Source organism: Hipposideros armiger, unplaced genomic scaffold, assembly GCF_001890085.2.
Source record: "Hipposideros armiger isolate ML-2016 unplaced genomic scaffold, ASM189008v1 scaffold_591, whole genome shotgun sequence".
Lineage (NCBI taxonomy): Eukaryota > Metazoa > Chordata > Mammalia > Chiroptera > Hipposideridae > Hipposideros > Hipposideros armiger.
In genome coordinates this window covers 205,484-219,752 of record NW_017731941.1, presented here as the reverse complement: position 1 = coordinate 219,752, position 14,269 = coordinate 205,484, and the positions used below count along the sequence as shown (strand labels likewise).

Sequence of the window (14,269 nt, the reverse complement as noted above, 5' to 3'; positions counted from 1 at the left end):
CGCACCACCACTGACCTGGGTCCCCGCGCAGGCGCCCCGTCGGTGCCTCCGGCGCTCAGTGGGTCAGTCCGCCCGCCCGCAAGCATCGGGCCCCCGGGGCTCGAGGCTGGGGCAGGAGCGGCCCAGGCCGGCCCGGGCTGGCCCAGGAGGCAGGAGCGGGGGGACCTCCCCACGAAAGTCCCGGCGGGCGAGCAGGCGGGCGAGGGGCCGGGCCGAGCTGCGAGCGAGCGAGCGAGCGAGCGAGCAAGCGAGCGAGGCGGCGAGCGGGCCGGGAGGAGGGGAGGAAGGGGCGCGCCACGAGCAAAGGAGCAAGCCGAGCGAGCGGAGGGAGCGAGTGAGGGACGGCAGGCAGTGAGGTCATCCTTTGAATCTAATTGTCTGAGTCAGGAGGAGATGTGGCACTTGATGCAGGGGGAGGGGAGGGGGAAGGGACCCTCCCGGCGCCGGGGCCTCCCTGACCCTGCCCAGGGCGAAGTTGCCTCAGGCCAACTTGGGCAGATCCCTACATGTCTCAGAAGAGACCTCTGCTGCCAGGGGGATCAGTAAGCCCTGAGATGTGCGACCCAGTCCCCTCACCCCCAGGAAGTGATGGGAACCCCCACCAGGCCCAGGTCACCTTTCTGCATTTCTGAGGGTAATGGGAGGTCCCTAACCCACCTTCAGGTCCTATTCCTACCCTCTGAGAATAAAGGGGGAACTTCAGCCAGCCTTCCAAGTTACCTTCATGCATTTTAGGAGCATGGAGTCCCCAATTCTATTCCCCAAGTTACTTCTTGCACTGGAAATTTGGGGGAATCTGGACACTGAATCCCAGCTCACTTTCCTGTCTTCTGAAAATGACAGTGCAATGTCACCCAGTCCTCCAGGTACTGCACTTTGGGGGCGGGCATGAAGACCCCCCTGCAACTGATCCCAAAGCCTCCCTCTTCTGCACACTCAACCCTTCGGAAAGGGCAGGAACCCAGCCAGACTCTTAGGGTTCCCAGAGGCTGCCCAGGGGACCTGGCTGCTCAGATAGTGGGGGGGGGGCAAGACGGCGGCTGGACCCTGCGCCTGTCAGGTGTGCACACCCATGCGTGCACACATGAGCACATGAGCACATACACGCTGCGGGGGGGGGACAGGCAGCTGGGGATGCTCACACCAAGGGCCACACAACCCTCCCCACTTCCCCATGGGGGAGGGGTGATAAATATTTCAGGGGCTTTTAGCTCTGAGGGGGCTGAAGCTGGGGGAGGGCGGGGGATCCACGATGCCTGATTAATGGGGTTACGGGCTTGGATCAATCCGTCCGCCCGCTGCTCCCTCCTCCTTCCTCCTCCCTCCCTCTGCCTAATGCGCTTTATCAGGAGACGCTTTTCTGACTTGGCAGCGTCGGGTGTTTTAAATAGACCCATTTAGAGCAGGGGTTGGGGGAGAAAGGAAGGGGGGGGAAGGGAGAAGAGATTGAGACAGGCTGGGAGACAGAGACAAATCAGGAGAGAGACAAGCCCCAGAAGAGAGACTGGTAGAGGAGAGACAGAAGGACGTGCAGAGACATGGAGATAAGAGATGAGGATGAGACTCCCACAGAGACTGAAATGGGGAGGGAGGCCAAGGGGAACCTGGGGTGCCTACAGAGCAGAAACAAAAATAAATAAAAGAGAGGCAGAGACACCGAGAGAGGAAAGGAGCCACTGGCAGCGGGAGAAACCCAGAGAGGCTCTCTGCAAGGGCTGAGTGCTAGCCTGGGAGACAGCAGATATCTTTTATTTCCAAAAACAGTTTTTCATCCACTTTGTTAAATTAAAAAGCTGTTTTTAAAGTGGAGCTGGAGGTGCTGCTGGGGGAGGGTGGACAGAACTGCCAAGTCCTCCCTCCAGCCTCCTTCTCAACCTCCACAGAAGCTGCCTCGGCCTTAACCCCGGGGGGTGTTCTCCAGCTCCCCTGCTCTCTGCGCTCCTCTGGGATCCCTGGGGACAGGGTCAGGGTATCTGAGCTACTGTTCATTGGCAGGAAGTCCTTCCTGCTGTCTGGCCTCAGTCCCTCCTGCTGCAGGGAGCCTGTTCTCTTGCTTGACCACTAGCCTTCTCTTCTCCAGCCCATTCCAGCTCCCTTAGGTGTTTCCCAATTCCGGGGGGTGGGGGTGGAGGATGGAGGATTATGTACCCTCACAGCTCAGTAACTCACTTTCCCAACTAACCATCAGACTCCTCCCAGGTGTGCCCCCTATAAATATTTATTACCTATTATTGTGTAAATCTGAACTTCTATCAGATCTCTCACTCTGTCCTTTGGTCCTCTGGAAAGAGTGAGATGGAATCTTAACCCTCTACAGCCCTTTGAAGCCTCCATTCCTTCTCTTCAGAATCCCAGCTCCATTTTAAGTCTTTTTTATGGCCATGTGTCAGCCTGGGATACCCCCACCCCACCCCGAACAACACCCCAGTCCTAGTTCTGAAGGGTCAGTCCCCCCACCCTCCCTCGCTTGCGGGGCCGGGAAAATGGCCAGTCTGTTTGGGAGCTAAGATGAAAAGCCCAGCCGGCCTTTGTGAGCCTCTGGCGGGTTTTGGACAATAGGCCCTTCCGTTCCGCTCCAGCGCCTCAATTCCTTGCACAACCCCACCCCCGGGCTGCCAATCTGGGGGCTTTGCCTAGCCTGAATGAAAGGAGGGGAGAGCCAGGCCCAGTCCTATGGCTGGCCCCAGAAGATTTTGGACTTTTTGACCCCACCCCCACCCATCTCCTCCAAACTCAGCGGTTTCCCCTATCAAGCCAGAGAGACACTTTGCGGGCAGAGAGGGAGCCTGACAATGAGACTGAAACATATTCCCACATCCAGGATTCAGCCCCCTCATGCAGAACCGTTTTCTGGCCTGACTTTGCCCTTGTCTGTGTGACTATGGGTAAGTCTCTTCCCCTTTATGGACTTGTCATGAGAGCATGGAAAGCCTCGGGAAGAATGACAGGGAAAAGAAGGGATCACAGGCACTCCTTCACTCATGTCCCGGGACCCACAGCTCCACCCACTGTATCTGCCTGATGCCCTGAGACTGACCTGTCTTGCTTGGGTCCCCAGCACATACCTCTTCACCACTGGCCGCACACTGAGCACATCAATGTCCTCCTCCTCCTCCTCCTCCTCCAGACCAAACTCTTCCTGAGACTTCCAAAACCAAGGTGGGGGACGGGGTGTGGGGGGGAGGGGGGTGTGATGTGACAAGGCTGAATTCTAGAAGGGCAAGGGGCACAAATCAGAGGTCACAGAGGAGCCATAGGTCTTGGTCCAAGTCAGAGCTTGTTCCGTACTCACACCCCACTGTAAGAAGGGGAGACTGAGGCAGGCAGCAGAGAAACATCTAAAAGAGGAAAAGGTGGTAGTAGTCCAAATTCCATCTGGCACCCCTTGCTGATTTCAGGTTCTGAACCACAGGGACAAAGGAAAGCCAGAAGCCAGTGGTCTGACACCGCATACAGATACACACTGTACAAACACAGAGACACTCCTAAATCCCCACACAATCAGTTCCCAGACATAAGTACCTCCATATCACACACATTCGCACATGCAATACTCATATAGAGACACTTGGCTAATGGAAGGGCATAAACACCCACAATCTTACCATCGTTTTACTCTGCCTTGTCACCATTCTGATTTCTTGAGCATCTGCTATGTGCCAGGAATTGTGTTAGGCACTTTATATGCATTATCTCATTTAATCCTCATGATCTGTCCATGAGGTACGCTCTAGTACTATTCCCATTTGACAGTTGAAAAAAAAAACTGATATTCAGGAAGGTTAAGTAACTTGCCCAAGACCACATAGCTGATTAGTTACAGAGCAAGATTTGAGACTTAGTTCTAAAGCCTTTCTGCTACACTAGCTTGCCTCTGCAGATCTCTCTCACCTGCACAGTGCCTTTCCCAACAATAACACAGTAACAGCTAACACTTGTTCAGGGTCTGTGATGAGCCAGACACCATGATAAGTACTTAAGATGCATTTTTGCACTGAATCATCAGAACAACCATTGGAAGTAATCCTGTTTACATTTTGCAGATGAGGAAGTTGCGGCTTAGAGAACAAAAGCACCTTGCCCAAAGTCACACAACTGGTAGTTGGTAAAGGAGTTGATGATGTCCTCAGGATGATCTTGAAAGCCACTGTTGCTTCTGTGGGCTCCAGTCACTTAACAGAGCCCTTACTACCTATAAGACCCCAGGAGAGCCTCAGGATTCAAATGTCCCTCTCCCCCAAAACCAGGTCCCAAAGGCATGATCAGGTGCTTAAACACATACCCATGAGAAAGGGACTCCATGTCATCCAACTACAGAAATACAGAGACACCACCAACCAGGGAGAGACGGCAAGAAACTAAAATAAGGCGTTAGAGATGGGCTGGCTGGTGGTAACAGATAATAGACACAGCAAGAGATAAGCCCAAAGAGAGAGAGAGACAGAGAGGAAGTAGAGACAAGGAGATACACATCAGGCTAAAGAATGACAGAAACAGTGGAGGGGAGGGGAGACAATAGAGGGAGAGGAGGGGACAGGCTGACATGAAGAAAACAGACAGATACACCCAACATACAGACACAGAGACACAGAGCCATCCAACCTTCACAAGAAAAAACTGAAAGCGAACAAAGCTTAGGCTGTGTGTGATGTGTATGCATGTGTGTGCTCGTGCGTGTTGAGGGGGGGGGCATGCAGTGTCTGTATCGCTACGCAGATTACACCAGCTGCTTCCAGCAATTTCATCTGATTAATAATAAATGCCCCGTAATTACAGCTGCTCCCCCAGCCCTTCTTCCTGTTTTTTGTCAGCTGCCGCCAGGCCAGCCCCCTATGGATCTATGGCCCCTTCCATCTTCACCTGCTACCTTTTAGGATGCTGAGGGGACATGGGCTGATGAAGGAGGCCAGACTCCCAATCTGAGGGGGAATACCCATCTATCTTGGATTAAAGCCTTCTGTCTGCCTCCAAGCAAAAGATCATCTCCCTTAGGTCTCACTCAGAACGCTTTCTCTATCCTGGGCATAAACTGTGACCCCTAATACAATACAGCCTAGGGGCCCTGGTCTAGGATGCAGAGAGATGAACTCTGAACTCCCCTTGCCCACTCTTTAGCACTCACTGGCTGAAAGAAGTCTCCATTCACAAACTTCCCCTATCCTTAAAACCCTAGTCGCTGAAAGGAGGAAGGGATCAGGACAGGGTCCCTACCCCATCATTCCAAACCAGACAGCCCCAGAGTTTCTGACCTCTCTTGTGTACCCTCACGCTCTGGACACTTGGTGGCTCTGCCTCCCATTCCTGAAGCGTGCTCCCCCCCACCCCCAGGTCCACCTCCTTCCAGGCCTCCCACCCTAGCTCTCCAAGGCAGCTCTATCAGAATCAGCTGCGGGTTTGTGCTGATCTGTTTCTAATCGCTGGGGCCTGGTTCACGCTTGTGCCCCCCACACACACACACCCAATATTGATTCCATTATTTGGAGAGTCATTGACGTCAGGGGCCTGGATGGGTGCCAAAACTGCCTTCTCTCCTGGCCTGGGTAAGGGCCCAGCCCCCCAGTACTGCAATTTCACAGAGGGGCCCAGAAAGGTCAGCTCACAGGCCAAGGTCACACAGCATCTACCCTCAGAGGCAGAGCTCTTTTTACCTTTGTGGGACCACTATGCAGCTCCGTTCTCCGGGGGAGAGGGGCTACACAGAGCCCTGGGGGACAGAGGTGAGGTGGGGCCTATAAAAGGGGGTGTACAAGAGCCTCACTGGGACTTGGGCTGCAAGGAAGTGCTCTAGGACGTAGGAATGGGGGCAGTGGCGCAGGAAAGGCCACTTGGAGATTTTTTTCTTTGCCACACACTTATTTTGGAACATCCTGAAGCTGGACTTGAAATGGTTACTACTGACTACTTCATTTTTATATCGGATATCACACCTATCTCCTGATGCATCTCTGAGATGGAAATTCTCTGCAGATAAGAGATTACTCTAAATGCTGCCATAATTTGACTAACTGGCACCACTAATTTTATCAACCTTTGCTCTATATAAGACAAAGGTTCTAGCTCCTGTGAATCTCCTGCCCCTGCTGCCTCAGTTTCCCCACACTCTCCCAGTCTCTCCTGGCTCTGTGCAGCCACTGCTACACCAGCCCACACTGGCAACTCCTAGGCTCTGGCTGGACAGGGTATTTTTAGGATCCGAATCCTGTGATCTCAGACAACCAGCCGTTAATAACCAATATAGACAGTCCATGCTGCCCACAACAGCTTAACAATCTCAGAGCCCAGCCTTGGAGGCTCAGAGATGGGGTCCATTGCCTTGGCTAGAGTCCAAGAAACCCAGACCTGGAGAAAGCAAGGGACATGCTCACGGCCATACAGGGAAAGGATTCTTCCCAAGTTCTGAAAAATCCTTAAGCTAGAGAGAGGACAGAGGTGACCTCCAACCTCTACCACAAAATCAGGGTCATTGCCCTGACCCAATCTCCCTGAGTACAGACCTTTCCAAAGAAGAAGCTGCCTATCCTCTGCTCTCCTTCCCTGAGGACAGGGAAGTCCTTCCTTTAGTCTAGCCTGCAATTACTCAGGGATCCTTTGAGCCAAATAGGGGTGTACAACAGAGGCTGTTGGGTCTCAAGCCACAAACCCCAAGGAGTCACCTCTCCCTGTGGTCTGTCTCACTCAATGATTCATTCCTCAACATTTACTGAGAACCTAATCCCTCCCAGGCACTCTGCTGGGAGTTTGGGGTATGGTTCTGCCCACGAGGAGCATTCAGTCTGATGGGAGAAAAAAAGATATAGTTTACTCAACACTGCCCTCCTACCGTGTATCAGGTCTGTGCCAGGGGCAGGGCATTGTGGAGATTAAAGTAGACCCAGTCCCTGGGTCTCACAGAGCCTACAGGCAATTACTATGAACCTTGCTGAGTGTTGCGAGGGGAAAGTATAGTGTATGGGGGGCATACTGATTGCCTGGGCCTGGAAAAACCCGTCCTCCTGTAGGATTGAGGACTTCTCAGTCCATTCCTAAACCACAGGACCGGCCCTTGCGCTAACCAGAAGTCACGACCACATTCTAACTTTATTTCCTTCCGCTGTAGCTCTACCCTGGGCTTCTAGGAGCTGGTTCCCCACAACAGCAGGGTCTAACTCTGTCCACACATCTGCCCCAGCTCCTCTTTCCACCCTTGCCCCCAGAGTTCCTGGCTCTGGTAACCCCCAACTCAGCATGGCTCTGTACTTCAAGGGTTCTCTTTGCCCTCTACAGAGGCAAAGGTGGGTGGTGATGACCTCAGCACTCCCAGCCCACAGGGACCACTTGCCTCCCCAGCCCCTCCCCACAGGAAGCCAAGAGCTGGGGTGGGTGTGGTCACCCAGGGCCACTGGAGTTTATACAGCTGATGTTCCACGGTGGGTCTAGAGGAGGGGTCAGCTCTCTCTTCTCAGCCTCCATGCTCTCTGGGACCCCTCCCCAAACCAGGCACACATGGTTCCCCCCCCCCAACCATCTGCATTTTCAAAGAAAATCCGCTCCATATGTTTCCAATTCATTTACACTTCAACTCGCCATGGGGGGGCAGGGAGCAGGGCGCCTAGCCTCCAAGCCTCCCACCCCCATAGGGAGGCTGGAGAGCATGTGTCCCCTTCAGGGACTGGGAACAGTTACAGCCCAGCCATCTGAGCCTGAGGGCCAGGTCCCGACTTCATGGGGTCCCACGGGGTGATAGCACACTTCTGGCACCCTACCCACTGGCATCATAATGGGAGGGCATGTAAAGGCCGAGCAGCATCTCCAAGATGGGTGGAGTCCTAAGGTTCACTGCAGCCTAGCCCAACACGACCCTCCTCCTCCCCCAGGGCTATTGCTCTTCTGAGGAGTAGAGTGGGGAGCCCTGGCCATTTCCTGGAGGAAGGATAAGGGCTCAACAGGCATTCCAGGGGACGCTGAGGTATAACATAACTTGGCCCCTACCTCTCTCCAGCCACAGCAGAGGAGAGAGGAGAAGGTGCGTTCCAACCTTCCAATTCAGTCTCCCGTCCAACTACCTTCTCACCACAGATCTGGGGCTACCACCTCACTTAGAATCAAGAGATTGAATACCCTGAAAGGGTCAAAGGAGCCAGAGGTCTACCCCTTTACCAGGTAATCTTCACACCCCTCCCAGCCTGAGGATGACTGGCATGGGGGAGATGTCTTGGGAAGAGGACATGAGTCTTATTTCCCCACACTGAACCCTCTCTATCACAGGAGGGGCGACCAAAACTTTATTTAAGGAGAATGAACATGGACATGGCACATGGGAGACTCTAAGGGTACAAATCACCCCTGTACCAAAAACCTACTCAGACCTTCCTGCCAAGAGCCTAGTCTCCTTGGGGGAAAAAAGGCAGAAAAGTTTAACTGGGTATTTCCTACCACCCTCTCATCAGCCCATAGCCCAAGTGAGGGATGGGACCACACATGTATCTCCTCCCCTCCCCACCTTTGTAGGGGACAGATATTGTAGCAATCTCTGTTCCTCACTCCAATTGCCCTGATATGCACCATAAATCAAAAGAAAGCATGGGTGTATCTGACTATGAGTTCTAAGTTCCACTGGGAGTGTGATTGCCACAATTCTAGTGTGGGTTTGAATGTGAACCCCAGGTTGAAAGTATAACTGGGCATGACTCTAAGTGTGAACCCAGTGCCCCCACGTGAATATGAAAGCCTTAAGATGTAAGCAATGAGTCTGAGTGCAAGCACTAGAACCCTAGTGCGAGTCTGAGTATGTAAGCCCCAGGACGGAAGGGTAAGTTTAATGTAATTACCAAGGATGTCAGTTGGAGTGTGAACTCCAAGATGGAAGTACGGGTTTTAGTGTGAACCTAGGCTTCAGTGTGCATCTGACTGTAGTCCCAGGACTAAAATGTGAGTCCGACATAAGTCAGTACAAGCATTACAGTCCTAGGAAGTCTAAGTGTGAGCCCCTGGTCTTAAGGGCATTCTGAGCTAAGGTTCCGCATGTGAGTCTGAGTGTGAGCACTAGGGTTCTTTTGTAAGTGTGAATGTGAACACTGGGTCCCTAAGTGATCCCAGGATGTAAGTGAGAATCTTGCGTGTGACCGCTAGAGTCCTAGTGTGAGTCTGAGTGTGAGCTCCAAGATGAAAGCATGCGTCGATGAACCTCAGTGACCTATGTGAGTCCTTGAGTCCAAATGTGAGCCCCAGGTTCCCCATGAATCTGAGTGTGAGCCTCTAGTCTTAATGTGACTATGAATATAAACCCCAGGATGTAAGTGTGAATGGAGTAAGCTCCAGGGTCTTGGCACGAGTCCAAGTGTGAGCCCTAGGACCCCAGTGAGATTTTGAGTGTGGGCTCCAGGTCTCAATGTTAAGTCTATGAGCCAAGTCAGGATAGAGCTGTGAATCTAAGTGTGATCCTAGAGCCTCAGTGTGAGTCTGAGTGTAAACCCCAGGACTGAAGAGTATAGCTAGCTGGATATGATCCCTAGGACATAAGTGTGAATCTGAGTGTGAGTCCCACTGTCCTAGTGTAATTCTGAGTGGGAGTCCATGTGAATTTAAGTGTCCCAGTGTGAACCTGAGTATGAGTTCCAGAGCGCCAAGAAGTCTTGAGTGTGATAAACTCCTAGTAGAAGGCTCAGAGTCCCAGGTGGAGTATTAGCCCTAATGGAGTGTGAATCTTAGTTCTATGTCACCAATCCTGCCTGGCCAGAAGCCCCAAGAACCAGTCCAGAGGATTTGTATGGATTTTGGTAGTGGAGACCTGGAAACATAGTTTATTGAGACACACAGCCCCCACTCCCGGCACAGCCTAGCCCTACAGCCATAGGACTATCCAATTGTTCAAGCCCCATCTTCACACATGCCATGATACACCATCACATCCAGAATTAGACACACAAAAATACACTCAATGTTTCAGACCCCCTGAACATACAGCAATTGTAGATGCACAAACACACCCAGACTCCCCACCACCTCAGTGATTACAGCCACCAGAACACCCCTAGTGACAGAGACACAAATATAGCAAGTATTACAGGCAAAACAACTAATGTTACAGACACACTCCTAAAGAGGCATGCAGACACACACCCAGTGTTGCAGACAAGCTACCAGCCACACAGACACACACAGACGCTTCTCAAAGAGAGAGACTAGACGGAAAAAGAAAGAAAATCCTGAATTTTCAACAAGGCGTGAAATAGTCCTGCCCGCCTGAAGCTACTGAAGGGGGGAGGGGGCCAAGGGAGAGAGAGAGAGCGAGTATGAGAGCTAGACGCCGCCGGAGAGGCTCGGGAGAGGAGAGAAGAGAGGAGCCGAGGAGGAGAGCTGTCCGTCTGGTGACCTCCCCCGCGGCCCAGCCCCCACGCACGGGAGATACACTACTCTAAGCAACACAGGACACCCAGGCCGGCTCACACAGAGCCGCACTGGAGAATACACATACAGGCAGACTCACAAAGAGATGGGGATACACCACAAATGGATTCACATGGACACACAACAGGAAGACTTACAAAGAGACACTGGAGGAGACCCACTTCATGGAGAGGCATCCAGGTGGACTCACGAGGAAACCACAGACAGGCTCAGGCCGAGACAACACACACACACACACACACACACACACACACACACACACACACACGGGAATTCACACGAACACACATACACTGGCAGACGCGTCCGTTCACACCCCTGGGCGCTTTGAAGTCCAGATTTCTGCCGGAGAAGGAAGCCGCCTCCGGGCGTGCGGGGGTCACTGCGACCCTCCCCGCACCACCCACCCCCAGCTCCGGAATTTTCCCAGACCCCGCGCGCGCTGCTGAAGGGTGAGGGAGATCAGGGACACTAGGACAATCCGCCTCGGCCACCTCCCCCAGCGGGTTGTCCGCCCCCACCACCACCACGCCCAACCCCTGACGCGCCGGGACGTGGGGGGCCTCTTCTCCTGCGCCCCCGCCCCCGAGTTTGCGGACAAAGTTTCCCGTGAACTTTCCCGTTCGCACCCCCGTTCGCGGGCCCACGCGTGTCCCTCCCTCTTACTGCGCGCACGAGGGCCGCGGGTCTGTCGGTCAGCCCGAGGGTCCGGCCGCGCGAGGTCCACCGCGGGGTACTCACCGCGCCCTCGGACCGCCTGGGCTCCGCGCCTCGCCCTTCTACCGCCCCCGACAGGGAGCGAGGCAGGGAGCGCGTAGCAAGCACCGCTGCCGGATCCCGCCGCCGAATCCCGCGCCGCGCCGGCTGGAGCCGCCGTCTCCGCTGCCGCTGCCGCTGCTGCCCGCTCTGCACCGGCTCTTCGGCGCTCGGCAGCTTTAACCCCCCCATCCTCCTCCCTCCCTCGCGCTCTCCCTCCCTCCCTTCCTTCGCCCATGTGACCGCGGGCGCCCGCTCGGCCGCGCGCGCCCTCGTTCCCCTCCCCCTCCCGCCTTGTCTCCCCGCGCCTCCGCGGCCGCGCGCCACGACCCCCTCCTGGCCACAGCCCCCGCGCGCCCCCGCCTTGGCACGCTCCCGCGCTGGCACGCGCGGCCCGCTCGCGCGGGCACACTCACCCTGCGCAGGCCTAGGAGCCCCCCCTCCTAGTCGCCTCGAGCTGGCACGCGCCCTCCCCCCGCTGGCACACTTGCCCGCACTGGCACGCGGGTCCCCCTCACATTCGCCCTTTCTCGGGAACGCCCTCCAGACTGCTGTGGCCCTCGCGCTTTACGCGCAGACCCGACCGCGGGTTTCAAAGACGCGCGAGCACATACCCACATACCACACCCACTCCGCCGGATCCCCTAGGGCTCCTGGGCGCGCACCCATCCCCCGAGGTCGCTCATTCACACTCTCACTTAGCCTTGGCCAGGTCTCTGCTGCGCACACTCCCGCACGTTCAGGCCCTGACTGCCTCATTCCGACATCCTGGCACACCCCGGGTCAACTCTCGGGGTCCTCCCGCCAGCATCTCTGTAAGAGGAGTGCAAGCCCGAGAGCCCAGGCCCCACTTTGGGCAGAGGAGACCAGCCAACTCGGCCCCTCCCCTATTTCTATCGTCCCCAGCAATACGCACACAACACGCCTCGCGGGGAGGAAGGGGACTTTATGCTCCCCATGATCCGGGATGGACCAGGCTGGGAGTCCAGGCCCTCGTCTCCCATCAAGTCTACGGTGACACCAGCACTACGACCCTTTCCTCACACCTGCCCCCCGCCCCGACACCTGGCCTGGGAGAAACTTCCACTAGGATGAAGTGGGTAGAGAGGGTGCGCCCTCTATGCCTGGACAGCACGCGCGAGTTTGGTGACGGAGGTTCACCCCTCGAGCTTTCCTTTCACAGCCTGGGCCTCTTAGGGGCCGTATGCTCACTTCACTCGCCCCCGGGCCTCCGGTCTGGCTACAACATGGGGAATTAAGGTTAGACAGCCAGACCAACTTCTGAGGCCACTCGAGAGCGCAACAGAAAGGGTGAATGCCAGAGGCGGAGAACGAGTGGCCCACCCCACGGATTTTTCACCTAACATTTGACCTATAATCTCTGTGCCTTGCACCTCCAGGGAGTTGCTCCAGGGCTGGGGGTGGAGAGAGAGAAGGAAATATCTTGATGTTTCCTCACACTTTCCCCCAGTAGGCTGCCCAGAGCACCCGGGCCCTTTCCCAACAAATGCCTCGGGGACTCCCATTGCAGAAAAAACCTTCCCGCCACTGCCCGGGCTTTTCACTTTCACTTCCGTGGCTGCAGAATCCCCTCAGTGCAACCGGCAGGGGTCAGCGGGGCTGAGGCTTACAGAAGGCCGGCTGGGGTTTAAGAACACACAGCGAAATAGTGGCGTCCAGCTAAGATCACACCCCCACCCACCCACCCACAGTAGGTGTCCCTATCCGGCCTCTCCCGACCCGAAGCCTCCAGATCCTGAAGCCACCGACAGGAACAAGGTGGTGGGCACAGGGAAGGAGCGGGGCAGGGACTACGTAATCTTTGGGGATCAGAAATTGCCCCTCATCCTGCGCGGAAACTGGGCCTGGGCGTAGTTGGGTGCTCAGGGGGCCGCCCCTCTCCTGGAGGGGTGGACAGGCGTCGCGATCTGCGGGTCCTTGCTGGGCTGACTTGACCTCCGGATCCTCCGGCGTCCCGACTCTTCTGCTAGGTTGAGAACTGTGGAGAGTTCCCCCCCCCCTCCCGGACCTACGTCTCCACCTGGGGACGCGGGGTTGCGGTCAGCAGTGCCTAGGTCCGCGGGTGCTGGCGCAGGGTCTGCGCAGGGCAGGGTCTGCGCGGGGCAGCCGGGGTCCGAAGCTGGACATTTCGGTGTGTCAAAGAATTAGCGAGGACGAGAGGCGCACGTCGGACGGGAACCAGGAGCCTGTCGAGCCGCAGTTCCTCTGGGCGCAGCACCCAACAGCCACAGCCGCGCCCTCTTCCCCGAGGCCACAGCGACACCTGGCGGCGTTGCGGGATGCGTGTTCCTCCTGTGGCTGCGGCTCCAGCACAGAGGCAGCGCCCACCTACGGAACTACCAGGGTGCGGCCTCCTCTGGTTCCCGCCGCCAGGCCCTGGCCCAGAACCGATTCTCCTCCCACCTGAGCTTGGGCAACAGATTACTCGTGGGTTTCTACTCCTGCCGCCTTCGATGCCCCATTTGTACATGAGCTTCTGAGCTTCCTAAGCCTGTGTTGAACCCTCCCGGACCTCACTGCTGTGGAGTAAAGTCAGGCTTCTTAGACGGGGCTTAAATTAAAAGCCTTTGCAGGCTCTGCCCGTCTCCTCTCCAGCTTTATTAGGCACCTTTATCCCCAGCCTCCTGGCTCTGCACCAGTCCCCTTCTCTTATGGCGCACTTATTCTTAAGCCAAACCCCAGTTCACGGACACCCTCCCCCCCTGTCACCCCATCTGTACCCATCTTCACCATCTGCCCCTCCCACAAGGGGCAGCAGGAAATAATGCCTCCAGTTGGGAGCCCTAGTGCCTTGCAAGTGAGTGACGGGGATCCCAAATTTGAAAACCCTGGAAGACCTTGGGAAATTGGGGGAAGTTCTTCTTGACTTTGAGTCCCTGGAGTTTTATACCCACCATGAAAGAAGGGCTCTGTATCAGTACTTTTGGCTCCACGTCTTTCACCCTGGAAGGTGACCTAGATTTGAACCGCCTCTCATCCCTCAACCCCAGGAGCCAGCTGTGCCATCCCAAGCCTTCGGGTAGCAAGGACCCTTTCCCATTCCTACGAATGTGTTCTCAAGGAAGGAGAGCCCCTGTTCGCGTGCTCCACCTCTCGAGGTCTACCT

At 55.6% G+C, this 14,269-nt stretch overlaps 1 protein-coding gene across 2 annotated transcripts in view; it reads right to left on the bottom strand.

Annotated features, from left to right (window-relative positions):
- CNTFR (ciliary neurotrophic factor receptor) overlaps positions 1 to 11,312 on the bottom strand; it is a 39,191-nt gene extending 27,879 nt beyond the window's left edge. Inside the window, exon 1 of one of the 2 annotated variants that reach the window (XM_019624487.1) lies at positions 11,128 to 11,312. The gene's annotated coding sequence lies outside the window, so the exon portion shown is untranslated. Of the gene's footprint in view, positions 1 to 3,065; positions 3,164 to 11,127 lie in introns of those variants that run through there. The other variant, XM_019624488.1, reaches the window with a different exon arrangement.
- Between the last annotated feature and the right edge of the window lie 2,957 nt (positions 11,313 to 14,269).